At 38.6% G+C, this 12,374-nt stretch overlaps 1 protein-coding gene across 1 annotated transcript in view; it reads left to right on the top strand.

The window, feature by feature from the left end:
• LOC141432896 (SCP2 sterol-binding domain-containing protein 1-like) overlaps nucleotides 1-12,374 on the top strand; it is a 532,736-nt gene that overhangs the window by 96,323 nt on the left and 424,039 nt on the right. The window lies entirely within an intron of this gene.

Here is a 12,374-nt window from a genome sequence, read left to right as displayed (position 1 = left end):
TACTTGATTCACAAAGTCACCGCGACAGTTTAACCGTAGTGCGGCCTGCCTACCTAACTCTTTATTGGGAACAGTAACAAATTGGTAGGCACAACACAAAATATGTAAATCGATGTCACCCGCAAAAGTTGAAACTGCTTTACAACAGTAGCAACGCTGCCCTCCGTACACAAAAAGATTAAGTTCCAAAACCAATAGGTACAAAACTAACAAAAAATTATTTACACCGAAGAAATGAAGAAAAGGAAATAAAAAAAATATTAAGTTCAGCTTAGATCTGCAAGAAAAATCGTGCAAGTTGTATTACAATGCGCCACTCGGCTGACCAAGTGAAGTGACCACCATAAACTTGTTTGCTTTCCGGCCTCGCGATGTAATGCAACTTGCGCAATTTTTCTTACAGGTCTAAACTGGGCTTTATGGACGTCAAGCTTGTTGTGTGCGTGCATGTGCATGTGTGTGTTATGTCAGAATTAGTTCTTTCATTACGCCACCAGTTAGCGCTTGTTACCATACATGCAAATTTGGCCATAGAGTTGCCACTCTTTTCCTACATAGGTACTTATACTCTTTGCCCGCATCAATCCCGTGCTTTGACATTGGTTTGACAGATGAGTTTTTTTAAACGCAGGTCCGCATGTTTGTGATTAAGGTTAGAGGTTGATTATGCTTTTAATTTATGGTGCGCTTGTATCACTGGGAAAGCACTGGGACAAAGAAGGTTGTGTTTAACGGGGGCGCCAGTTTCTTTGTGGAATTGTCACATCAAAGAGTATTTCTCAAAGCATCAAAGAGTATTAGTACTAGTACCTTGTCACATTTAAGTGCTTGAACTTGGCTTGAACCAAGCTTGAACGTAGCGGCAGCACACGCATGCTCATACATGTTTTATTTCCTTTTTGATCCCGTTTTGAAAGGCATATGGTTGTCGCTTTCCTCGACGTACCTACTTGAATCTGGCTACAATAATTCTCGAATTTTCTAAAATTCATTTCAGGCGCATAAATTCCTGTAACTTCATTGGGTTGGTGCACTAGTCATTACGATACCACGTGGGCGCCATAATAAGACAAACATCCATACCCAAAACTCTTAAAAATCTTCAAACTTTAATACTTTACTTTGGCTTAAAGCCAAACTTGTTTTTAAATTAACACGCCACTATTTTTCAGCACAAGCTTTAAAAGAAAACTTGGGCAGTAAAAGAATCTGCCGCCGTCCCGGAAACTCGTATAATGTAGGCTGAACAAATCAGTGGTTTAGCGCGAGATAGATAATCCTTTGGAAGATCATTCGCCAGTTCACGCTTTTCTGTTGAAACGTGCCGGACACACGGCCACGTACATCGACGAGCATCATGTTGTATCAAAAACTACAACAAAATATTTCGTTATGGGTCTAAACTCTAAAAGCAAATGAATGAGAATAGATTTAAGACACCTTTGTTCGTTTGCGATATATTTGATTTTAAAACGCATTTTTTTGTTATATTATATTAAATTTACAAAGAAAACTATTATGGCTAAGTTTTCTTGAGAATTTTAGTAGTTTAATAGTAAATAGCAGCCTAAGTTAAAAATACACCTGCTTACGAAATTCCGTAGGAATCACAAAATCCTTAGAAAAATATTATTTGTTTAACGACATAAAAACATCGCAATGTGTACATGAGGCTAAGAGCTTGTGCACACTGGCGTTTTTGCCAGCGGTTTCTCTACTCGGCGGAGTGGGAGCGCGGCGAGCACGCTGCGGTATCTCCGCGATTATGCCGCCAGCGTGCCGGCAGCGCGCCGCCGCGGTGGCGCGGACCGTGTATGACCGTACGGCGTACGTGTGGCTTAATCGGCGCGTCCACGGGACGGCACCGCGCATATAATCGCGGAGGTACCGCAGCGTGCTTCCCGCGTGCACGCCGCGTGCCCGCCACGTTCCCGCTCCGCCGAGAAACCGCCGGCAAAAACTTGTGAGATGACATAATGTGTAAAATTTGTGAGGTGATGGAGTGGTTTTTGATCTTTATTTTGTTATGTTATATATTGTTTAATTTTATTTGTTTGATGTATGTAGTTTCACAGTGTATTATGAATTACTGTATTGCTATGTAAATAAAAGTATGTAATAAAAAAACACTAGTGTGCACAAGCTCTAAATAGGTCCCCACTCAGCATAAGCGCCACGGCAAGCTGTAAGTAAGCGATACCAAGAATACCGTGGATAAAGCATATAAGTTGGACTATAACTGTATTTTTTTAACGAACTGTACCGTCTGTACCCCTAGTGTAAGTTTTCGGTTACAAAATACGTCTCGATCGCGTTCGCGTTAAAATCTCAATTTTTATGGAAACACGAACAGCGCCTCTAGCGGAACGTTTGCGATGTTCGTGTTTCCATACAAATTGAGATTTTAACGCGAACGCGATCGAGACGTATTTTGTAACAGAAAACTTACACTAAGGGCACTGTGAACAATTACTTTGCTCACCCGCGACCTTACGATAGCTACGTCAATCAAGGCAAGTCAACAAATATTTATTTATGCAGGTCCACCTCCAAGCTATAAGAATACACACACGTCACACAAATCACCACCACAACACTACGCTGATAGGTTTCGAACTCAACCCGAGTTCATCATCAGAATTTCTAAAACTTTTTAATATAATGTTGTTCCGTCTGTCCGGCGGTGTTTCCCGCGGCGTCCGGGATAAGAGCCGTAAAGATTTACCGGACATCTGCCGCGCTGAAAGCGCTTTATGACGGAGAAGCCGTTATACCGTAATGGTATTGACGGACAAGCCCGGCGCGATTTACTATTAGGCCGGGTTTTTTAACCCCCTGAAAAAGGGGTGGGAGAAGTTGAGCTGGAGCTTTTATGTTCGCAGCTCCACAGTTATACGTAAATGTTGAAAATGACTTATTAGTTTTTTTTCAACGGGAATTTTATAAACTCCGTTCTCTACATGATTAAATAATACACACTACATTACACCCCAATCCTTAGATAATTTAAGACCCCCAATCAGTCTTGTATGTACAGGCGAGGAAACTGAATCACGTACCAAGGCGGAACCTGTGTGCGTGCTACTAATGTCATGTTGAAACATTTGCCAAAGGCAATTGATTATGGCAGGTGGTAGGACCTTGTGCAAGGTCCGCCCGGATTGCTACCACCATCTTGCTCGCTAATCCTGCCGTGAAGCAGCAGTGCTTGCATTGTTGTGTTTCGGCGTGGAGAGTAAGACAGCCGGTGAAATTACTGGCACGTGAGGTATCCCATCTTAGGCCTCTAGGTTGGCAACGCGTCTGCAATACCCCTGGTGTTGCAAATGTTTATGGGCGGTGGTGATCTCTTACCATCAGGAGACCCATTTGCTCGTTTGCCATCCAGTCGTATAAAAAAAAAAAAATTATGAAAAGGTACCCTACCTACTACATACTATAATTGTAAGAGGGAACTTAACTTTACCAATAAAAAAAAGGCACCGACCCCCAGGAAAAAGCGAGTAACTAAGGCAGCTTTTCCACCAGAGATAATATGTGAGGATGGGTGGCGAGGAATGCGTTGTGTCGCGAATAAATGAATTTGAGTCTGAGGAATGTTTGTTATGAACTAATAGAAAAGCTTCATTGAACTCCTCGCTCCGCTCAACTGTTTCCACTAGAGCGGTGCTGTGCGAATAGGTAAATGAACATCCTCGCACATCTCTGGTGGAAACGCAGCTTAAGAGGGGACTTAACTTTTTTGCCAATAAAACAAGTGCAAGTTGGATTCGCGCACCGAGGGTTCCGTATAAATATTTTTATTATATGATGTAACTAAAAATTTACGGTTAACGCAATTTTTCCTTTATCTGTGCTATAAGAATAAGACGTTGCTACGTACCAAATTTCAAGATTCTGAGTTCACAGAAAGTACCCTGTAGGTTTTGATTCCCTTGCGAGTTTCGAAAATTTGCGGAAGTTTGCAGCATAAACGGGTGTATCTTTTGATTGCGTTGGCTTAGAAGTTTGATTTTTTCACAGCTCCAAGGGACAGTAGACCTGAGTATTTGATATAAATTTCAGCTTGATACCTCCACGCGTTCCTGAGAAAAAGGGTCTTGACAGACGGACGGACGGAAAACAAAGTGATCCTAAAAGGGTTCCGTTTTTTCCTTTCGAGGTACGGAACCCTAAAAAGGTACCAAACTAGAGATGAAACGGGAAGTGGTTTGGCCGGATACCGGATACCGGATATTCGGCGGGACCGTTGGCCGGATAGCCAGATATTCGGCATAGTTTTACGTACAATTAAATTAAGCTAATTCGAACATGCGCATGACACTCCGTGCAGGTTGCAACTTGTACCTAGAGTAAGTATAAAAAATTAACTTAGGGGCGGTTTCACCACCCATTGATTATTTTTAACTGACGGATAAATATGATGTAGTTTCAATTTGTTTTGTTTGAATAGACGCGAGGCGGTATCACATTAATCAATGGGTGGTGAAACAGCTCCTTTAGAATAATAAACTGATGTCAATAATTGATAAATTCATAAATAAATACCAGTTTTTAATCATAACTATAAGTTTTTTACCATCCGGTATCCGGCCGGATAGTACGCAACTATCCGGTATTCGGCCGAATAGTAAAATAGTGGCCGGATAGGCCGGATACCGGATGCTGACCGGATATCCGTTGCATCTCTATACCAAACCCCGCAGGGACGCGAGTAACTAATTCTCAAGTGTGAAAAAGGAAACAAAGGCACTAATAAAACCGGCTGCAACCGGAAACTAATGGTCCATTCCCAACTCGGGCGTGTTTACAAACGCTTCCCGGAAGCGAAAGATCAACCGTTATCGGTATCGAGTATCGACCGCATTGAGATTCGCCCCTCGTCCGCACCGACAAAAACAATCGACACGCAACAAATCTGGGTGGATACGGGATAGAGCTGCTAGCAAACAGTGGTACAGTCCAGAGCATAAATATTTGTACAGTAATAACAACAAATATAATGTATACTATACAAAGACTTTATGGTTATAGTGCAGTGTTCCATATGCCTCAAAACATTTCCCTATGCTGTTTTCAGTGAAAATCGATGGAATACCTGCGTGACAATTCATAATAGTTTTTTTTATAAAAAAAAATATGAACCGACATATCCACGATACATACTACGAGACGAGTATGAGTCCTCCACGACGTATCCGTCGAGGACGATCCCTTCCACGAAGTAAGTTGGTCATTTTTCGCTCACGTGCTGTGAATGAATCATCATCATCATCATCCCAGCCTACATTAGAAAGCAGGTCTCACGAACTTTTATAGAACCCGCATATAGTTAGTAAGTTAACTTAATTTTTAGAGTAGGTACCCTTCTTGTGTAATATGCATTATATACCTACCTAATTGTTGGCAATAAACGCATTTTCTTTCTTTCTTTCTTTTCTTTCTATATACGTCCCACTGCTGGGCACAGGCCTCCTCTCAGAACAAGAGGGCTTGGGCCGTAGTTCCCACGCGGGCCCAGTGCGGATTGGGAACTTCACACGCACCATTGAATTGCTTCGCAGGTTTGTGCAGGTTTCCTCACGATGTTTTCCTTCACCGCAAAGCTGTGAATGAATATGGCTCGCAAATACGAACGTTCTACTAAATGTGTGGTCACGATAAATACTAGTAGGCCCTCTGGCGGATATAACAGTGCTGCGGCCAAAGCAGTCCCCACCCGCGGTCCGGATTGTACTAAACAGCCACTAATTGTTACGTGGCCGGCATTCGGACCCACCTGGTTGCGGGCTAATACACAAAACATACAGTTTAGGACGTTGTCACATTCAGCGGTCGGTATTATCGTGCACACAACGTGCATGTGCATACGGCTTGTTAATGTGACAGGGTGTTAACGCGTTGGAAAATGTTTGAGCTTTAGTGCGTATTGTGGTTGTTCGTTGCCTGCGTTGTTTCAGTTTTACGCTGAAAAATGGTACTTTAAATGTCTTAGCGCTTGACATGCTAATACCCAATAGATGGCACCCTACTATAAGGACTTTTGTTGGTCTGAAATATAGTCTTTTGTTTATATCCTGTGATCTAAAATCAGTTACTGAAAAATAGAATGGCTACTAATATAACAAAATGACCGTTATTCAGACGTCTACTTTAACTATTTACGAATTGCTGTAAAACAATGTTACTTAGTACAAAAGCATAGTTAGTAATAAAGCTCGTCTAAAAAAATAATTTATAAAAAAAACATATTTTATAAAACTTGAAAATAGTGTTTTCCCATAGAGATTGTTCGCCCCTGAACACGCCCACATGACAAATTTCATCCAGATCGTTACAACTGTTTCAGAGATCCCTGAAATTAGAGAGATACAGACCGAGAAAAAAACTCACAGGGTACCTAAGGAATTAGGCCGCCTATCGCATTAGAGAGATCTCTTTCAAGCAAACTTTATACACAGGAAGAAGTAAGAAGTAGATTACAATAGGTTATACGTATAAGACAAACTTTACGAAACATGTAGTCCTGCTTTAAACTTTCGTGATTTTCACATAACTATTACCACACCCGGGACTTATCACGCCAACAAAACTAGTAATCGTTACCCCCACGGTTCGGCCATGCTGCCACTAGGCCGTGGCCACGAGAATCATCCCAGCCTATATACGTCCCACTGCTGGGCACAGGCCTCCTCTCAGAACAAGAGGGCTTGGGCCATAGTTCCCACGCGGGCCCAGTGCGGATTGGGAACTTCACACGCACCATTGAATTGCTTCGCAGGTTTATGGAGGTTTCCTCACGATGTTTTCCTTCACCGCATAGCTCGTGGTAAATTTCAAATGTAATTCCGCACATGAATTTGGAAAAACTCAGAGGTGCGAACCGGGGTTTGAACCCACGACCCTCTGTTTGAGAGGCGATAGGTCAAACCACTACGCCACCACGGCTCACGGGTCACGAGAATACGTCGAGGTAATTATAACTCCTTGTTATACTTATAGCCTGACAAGTCTCGGTTGTGATAATAAAGAAAGAAAGAAAATACATTAATTCACAACACAAGACACAACAATAGTATTATGTACAAATAGACAACACGTAGGAAAGTATGTGTCATTGCGGTTGCGAATCGGACACTGGCTCATCATAATGCTGAAGCGTTAATAATAAACACCCCAGCGCTGATTTTCAGCCAGCACCGTTGGTAATATAATAATTATAATATACTTAATAGTTATAGGGGCCCTTTCATTCTGAGAAGAGGCCTCTACCCAGCAGTGAGCTATGTGTACAGAAATTGCCATGGGATAGGAAGTTCTAAAGCCGTAGGCGTCAGCTGTTGGGTTGATCCTATTATTATTATAAATGCGAAAGTTTTTGAGTGAGTGAGTGAGTGAGTGAGTATGTTTGTTACTCCTTCACGCAAAACGGCTGCAATGGATGGATTTGGTACGAGTATGTAGATAGCTGGACACCTGAAATAAAACATAGGCTACGTTTTATTCCGATATTCCCACGGGATAGGGATAAAAATCTCGATATAACAACCGCTGGGCTTAGAGTCATGTAATTTTACATGATTCGTCGATGAAAACCAATTTTGCCGCGGGAATTTTTAAAAATCCCTAAATTTCAATTCAGCTGCTGGATCTAATGAATTACGTGTGCGAAGCCACGGGTAAACACTAGTTGTAAATAAGACGAAACACTGACAGGGATTTAATCTCTGTACTTCATCACCATCATAATTATCAGCCATAGGAAGTACACGGTTGGATTGGGCATAGGCCGCCTCTGTAGACCTCCAGCATCCACGCGACCAGCATCCACCGTAAACCCGCGACTTTTAAATAAATAAAAAATATTATATTATCATGGGACACTTGACACCAATTGACCTAGTCCCAAACTAAGCAAAGCTTGTAGGTACTATGGATACTAGGCAACGGATATACATAAAGGGTAAACAGTACAAAATACCTGCTTATAAATTTCATTTCACTGACAACACTAGTGCAACATTTAATACCAGAAGCCTTCTTACAGGTTCAGAAGTAGGTCAATTTTATAATTCATGCATTTGGCGTCGACGGCCGGAAATTAAATAAAGTCTTAACCTGAAATATTAAAAGTTCAAAGTTAGTTAAGCGGATGTTAAAAATGTTTCTTCTTCGTTACATCTTATTATAATTACACGAGCAGTTTTTAGGGTTCCGTAGTCAACTAGGAACCTTTATAGTTTCGCTATGTCTGTCCATCTGTCAGTCCGCGGCTAAGCTCAGAGACCGTTAGTACTAGAAAGCTGTAATTTGGCATAAAATACATATCAGTCGCGCCGACAGTGGTAAAATAAAAAAAAAAATATTTTTTTTTTAGGTTGTCTCCCATAGGTACACTTAAAGTCGGATGTTTTTTTTTTCACTTCCACCCAATGTTGTGGGATATCGTTGTACTTATAGGTATTTGAAATACCCGAAACATGTCGAACTAAACTCGATTTAAGACGTGAGTTATCCGTTACAGTATCATTTAATTAATATAAAATGAATAGGGCTTCGCAAAAACCATTTTTTGATAAAGTGAATATTTTCGGAGATATTCACTCCGAAAGTTCAAAAAAATGTTATGACAAAATCACCGAAGTTAAGCTTAGTAAAAAAAATCCAGAAAAAATAAGTTTTTTGTTAACTGTTTTTAAGTTTTTGCAAAAAAAAAATTTCTAAACTAAGATTGTAATTTAACTGCCACAGCGTGCATGTTTTTTCTCAAAGTACCTATAGATCTCGCTAAAAGTATCTTCTTTCAAATGAAAAAAAATAGATTGATATCAATCAATCAATCAAATACTTTATTTTACATAAAGACATGGTGTACAAAATAGGTCTTATATATTATCAGGTTCCACATGCTCTGTTGCTAGGACAACACGTAAAATACAATTTAATAAAATTAACAAAATAAGTAGAAATATGAATATAAAATTTAAATGTCAAGATACAAAATAATAAGGCTCAATAATTATATAATTTACAAAATAGATATCGGTTCATATAATAAAAACTCTGAAAAATATAATAAAAACTAGTTCTAGCCTGCAAATTAGTTTTGCAATTTGCCGATAGATGGCGTTTTACCCCCGTCGTTGAAATGTTTAAAACGGCTCTAACGATTGCGACGAAATTTGCTATGTGGTGCCTTACGGAGCAAACAATGTTGATGAGATGTCAAATTGTATACAGACTGACCAACTTAGGGTAGACCGGGGACAACTGAAACGATTTGGCTTTAATCGCCTGTAACTTTTTTATTTTTATGGTTAGAAAGATGTAGACCTAAATTATTTTAAGCTTAGTTATCTGGTTCCTAAATAAGATGAACTTGAAAGGTCTATCACCCATAGTTATTTGACCATAACGTAATAAAGATATTGGGGCAGAGTGGTTCAATTGACCACACATGACTGACAATTGAAACACTATGTGGGGTCAATTGAAACACCCTAATATCTTCGGCACAATTAAAGTAATTTTATCTGTTACAATCTTTTTCATCGCTACCATAGTATACAATGAGCTCATCAAAATTCCACATGCGTAAAATAAATATTTTACAATTTATGACCTTCTGAACATCTCGATTAAAAAAACGCGCATAAAAAAAAAGTATAGGACTTTTAGCTGTCTTTGTTGCTGCTACCTTATACATTTAACTTAATCAAAGAAGTTATGATTCAATAGTAAACAAAACAATACAGAATTAAAGTGGAAAAAGCATGTTCATTTTTCATACAAAAGTGCTTGTTTCAATTATAACAATGTTTCAATCATAACCACTCCGTAACTCCGTATACTTAGTATAGATAGGTACGTCCGTACCCTGTGACAACGAGTGCTGTAAAGAACCCGTAACGTCGGGATGCAAAATTAAATAATAGACTCAAGATATTCAGTTTAAATTGTTTTATTTATAAAAATATTTAAGAGTTCATATGCCAAGATGAAATAAAAATGTTCTTTAACTTTTTCTGATATATTTTAAGAGCGTTTATACCTGCTGAGCTGGCAACGTAGCATTTTTGTTAGTTTTTCTTAATTATTCCATAAAAATTTAATGAAAATTAAAAATGTGGTCTGTTAGAACTGTTCTTAATATAAGTTAATGTGTCTACTCCAATAATTATTCGTGATAGACTTGTATATTCTTAATGAACGAAAAAATGTTTATTAACGGTTCCTAAAGAAAATAAAAGCCTATCACGAATCATTATTGCAGCAGACACATTATATATTAACAACAGTTTTATCAGAATACATTTTTAATTTTAATTAAATTTTTACAGAATAATTGAAAAAAAAATAACAAAAATGCAACGTTGCCAGCTCAGCAGGTATAAATGCTCTTAACAATAACCAACCATCTCTATTAACAATTGTAGGTACTTACCTACTAATAGTCAGTCTCGTGAAAATACTGAAGTATACCATGTACATCAGTTAAATTATTTCAATACAAATAAACTAAATGTTTAGCAAAACTAGTAGGTACTGCAGATAATTCGAAAATATACAAAAATACTACAATCACATCAAAAATACTGACTGCACAGCAAAAATACTGACTCCACAGCCCACACGGCCCTCCCTCTATATACGCCTATAAGGAGCGTTAGGTACAATTGCGACCACAACGCGACGCGCAAGCCGAGCGAGCAAAGCGAGCGCGCCGCGGCAGCGGCCGGCGAAGCGCCAGAACCTTATTTATTTGGCCCCTACTAGTGCTGGTTATGTAAAAAGTATAATACATGCTGAAAATAAATTGATAGGTAATTATATTTGATGTGCAAAAATAGAAGCTATCTATCCCAGCCTATATACGTCCAACTGCTGGGCACAGGCCTCCTCTCAGAACAAGAGGGCTTGGGCTATAGTTCCCACGCGGGCCCAGTGCGGGATTGGGAACTTCACACGCACCATTGAATTGCTTCGCAGGTTTAACAGAGGGTCGTGGGTTCAAACCCCGGCTCGCACCTCTGAGTTTTTCCAAATTCATATGCGGAATTACATTTGAAATTTACCACGAGCTTTGCGGTGAAGGAAAACATCGTAAGGAAACCTGCAAAATTAGAAGCTATATTAAAAAAAAAAGTTATAAGGTTTTGTATTTTTTTTTATACTTAGTACGTAATATTTTCAGTGGGTTATTTTGCTGTGCAATCCGTAATTTTGATTCAGATTTTTTTTTGGATAAAAAAAGTTTTGTTTTTTGATGTGCGTTTTAATACTATCCTTTGAAAAATATATTAAAAAGTATTATTATTTAGCGGTTTTAATTTGACACTACTAAATAAAATATTTTTAACTGGGTCAAAAATAGCAGAAATGTTAGAAATGTTTGTGAAAAGCATGTGCATCAAACACAGAACCTCCTTATATTTGAAATGGGTTACTTTTGGGGACGATTAAAACGCGTGGACGATAGAAACGTTTCAATCGTCCACAAGAAAGTTGTTTCTACCGTCCCCACATCACATTTTTTAATTCATGGTCAAATATTACACATAAAAGACACTCTAAAGCTGACCCATAACAATCAAAACACGCGTTTATTCCTTACTATAACCCTCCAATAATTTAATCAGTCAAAATACAAGAGTAAACAAAGTTATAAGAAAACAAAGTAGATCACAAATAGTTACTTTTGACTGCGAAAAATTTCGATGGCTCCTCGACAAGTCCACGCCGCTCGGTCGCTCGAGCGCTATTGGTTGGGGATTCAGCCGTGGCCGACCGCGTGTTCTGAGTGTTTCGTCATACCCGTAGGTATTATAGTTTTCGAGAAATTTGACTTGTTTCAGTCATGACGTGTTTCTATTGTCCCCGGTCTACCCTACATATCTGTGAATCGAAAAAGTTTTAATGTCGTTTATTTCGATTATTTCGTAATACGTCTAATTTGTATTAATAGGAAAAAATTAAATAAGATTATTTAAGTCACCTATTATCAAGAAATCGGATTTTAAATAATTATCATTTAAAATCCAACTATAAATATGATTGTAAATTACGTATTTTGTTAAACCGATATAACATTAGCAGCAAAAATAAGTACAAAAAGTCTCAAAGCACGTTTAAAAGAAATGCCTAAACCTTAACTATACTTACCTTTTATGCCACTATCGTAATAATTTTTACTTTTGAAAATATGAAGCCTTTTTTAAGTTCCTTTCAAAAAAATAAGTGGATTTTTCTTGTGTTACAAAGAACATAAATAAAAGTAGTAAATTATGAAGTAAATAGGCTTATAGTAATTTCGCCTATTTTTTACAGAATTATTCAAGATTATTTTTATAAAATTTTATCGTCGCGGTGATAAA

The sequence above is a fragment of the Choristoneura fumiferana genome, chromosome 11 (genome assembly GCF_025370935.1).
Source record: "Choristoneura fumiferana chromosome 11, NRCan_CFum_1, whole genome shotgun sequence".
In the NCBI taxonomy this organism is placed as follows: Eukaryota; Metazoa; Arthropoda; class Insecta; order Lepidoptera; family Tortricidae; genus Choristoneura; species Choristoneura fumiferana.
The sequence above is the reverse complement of the archived record's forward strand: the minus strand, read 5'-3'. Positions and strand labels throughout refer to the sequence as shown.